Source organism: Leptodactylus fuscus, chromosome 1 (assembly GCF_031893055.1).
Source record: "Leptodactylus fuscus isolate aLepFus1 chromosome 1, aLepFus1.hap2, whole genome shotgun sequence".
NCBI lineage: Eukaryota > Metazoa > Chordata > Amphibia > Anura > Leptodactylidae > Leptodactylus > Leptodactylus fuscus.
Genome location: NC_134265.1, coordinates 35,420,583 through 35,422,838, shown reverse-complemented (window position 1 = coordinate 35,422,838; position 2,256 = coordinate 35,420,583). Strand labels below are relative to the sequence as shown.

Genomic DNA, 2,256 nt, shown 5'->3' with positions numbered 1-2,256 from the left:
AATAGTAAATTACTGGGTAAGACTGTCAATGAAAAAGACTTAGGGATTTTGGTGGACAGCAAGCTTACCTTTAATGACCAGTGTCAGGCAGCTGCTGCCAAGGCAAATAACATTATGGGATGCATCAAAAGAGGTCTAGATTCTCATGACAAGGACATAGTTATGCCTCTATACAAATCACTGGTACGGCCACACTTAGAATATTGTGCACAATTTTGGGCCCCGATATACAAGAACGACATACGTGAACTTGAAAAAGTGCAAAGACGGGCAACCAAAATGATTAGGGGAATGGGTGGACTGGAGTACAACGATAGATTAACAAACTTGGGGTTATTCAGCTTAGAGAAAAGACGTCTACGGGGAGATCTAATAACAATGTACAAATACATGAAGGGACAATACAAAGAACTTTCTAAGGATCTTTTTACTCCTAGGCCAGTGACAGTGACAAGAGGACATCCACTACGTATGGAGGAGAGAAGGTTTCACCAGAAACATAGAAGGGGATTCTTCACAGTAAGAACAGCGAGGCTCTGGAAGTCTCTGCCCCAGGAAGTGGTGATGGCGGATTCACTGAACAAGTTCAAAGTGGGCCTGGATGCCTTTCTTGAAGAGAAAAATATAATGGGTTATGGTCTCTAGATTTTAAGGACACGTTGATCCAGGGTTTTATACTGACTGCCAGATTTGGAGTCGGGAAGGAATTTTTTCCTCTGAAATAGGGCAATTGGCATGAGCCTCATGGGGGTTTTTGCCTTCCCCTGGATCAACACTGTAGGGGATTGTAGGGCTATAGGTTGGACTTGATGGACTCATGTCTTTATCCAACTTCATCTACTATGTAACTATGAATGGCAGGTATGGAAAGCGGCGGGTTCAGGCCTGAAGCGGAGAACTTGCTGCATCACCATAACAGTTGAAACTCTAACGTTCCAACGGTGTGACTGAATGAGTGGACTGTCGCTCATCCACTAGAGGGAGACAAAGGCCACCTGGAATGCTTTGCTTACACTGTGGCAGCGGCGGCAGCAGCAGCAGCAGCGTGCCTCTCTGCCAGCAACCCGGTTGCGATAGTCTAACCATCTGAGTGTACTGCACAGGTACGCAGCATCGAGCAACAAACTAGCAAGCGAGAGGAAGCAAGGAACGAGCACTGTCTTTCAACCAGAGAAAATCAGGGAAAAGCACGAACGCAGTCCCCCACTACCACAAATTATGCAGTCGAGTTTCCCGCATTTGGGGAAATCGCAGGGGTCAGCACACCCGGAGTGCAATGGATGAGCCTCACCCTGGGAGAACCACCTTCATGATCATGGTATCTCCCCTGCCAGGTAAGTATGAGTTATTCACCGACTGCTAGGCCAGCGCCCCTCCCCCGCAGCCCTGCCGCATTGGGGAGGCATTGGCCCTTGGCCAACAGAGGTCCGCATGGTGCAATGCCACACCGCATGCGTTTTCCTCGGTAGGCGGCCGTAGCACAGGCTGCGCTCCATTCCTCGCCCCGACACCCCGCTGCCTGCATTCAAATGTTCCCGGCTAGGCATTTCCAAGATGCAGTGCAGCAAGGGCATTAGCATAAAACGAAAGGGGAGGGGGCGAATGGGTGGCGGCTTCCAGAAACCGAGCTCCGGCTGGGCAGCAGAGTCAGGCACGAGGCAGCTGCGTGCCTTTGGTTTACTTAAGCCGGGATGGCTCATTAGAATTAGAAGAGAAGATGGCTAGACGGTTGGAGGAGTGTTTAAACTAGGTACTGGGGGGAGAGGGTAACATGTAGAGGGCAAGATAGTGTAGAAATGGAAAGAGGGCTAGATACTGAAACTGGGGGTGGAGCAGGGGGTCGGGTTAGAGCAGTCAGTAGGCAGTGGAAGAGTAGGGAAGATAAATCTATGAAATGTATGCATACGAATGCCCGAAGTCTTACTAACAAGATGGAGGAACTAGAAGTGATGATGTTGGAAGACAATTATGACATGGTGGGGGGTAAGTGAGACATGGCTGGACTCTAGCTATGACTGGGCTGTAAATAAACAAGGGTACAGTATGTTTAGAAAGGAGCGTACAAATAAGAAAGGGGGAGGGGTTTGCTTATACGTAAAAAACGGCCTTAAGCCAGTCCTGCGTGAGGACATCTGGGAGGAAAATGATTATGTGGAGTCCTTATGGGTGGAGATTACGGGAGGAACAAAAAATAATAAAATACTGATAGGGGTTTGTTATAAATCTCCAAATATAATGGAAGAAGCTGAAAATGTA

At 48.2% G+C, this 2,256-nt stretch overlaps 1 non-coding gene across 1 annotated transcript; it reads right to left on the bottom strand.

The window, feature by feature from the left end:
• Nucleotides 1-1,178: 1,178 nt before the first annotated feature.
• On the bottom strand, nucleotides 1,179-1,342 carry LOC142190725 (U1 spliceosomal RNA). The gene has a single exon (XR_012714405.1). It is a non-coding gene; the product is annotated as a U1 spliceosomal RNA (small nuclear RNA).
• Between the last annotated feature and the right edge of the window lie 914 nt (nucleotides 1,343-2,256).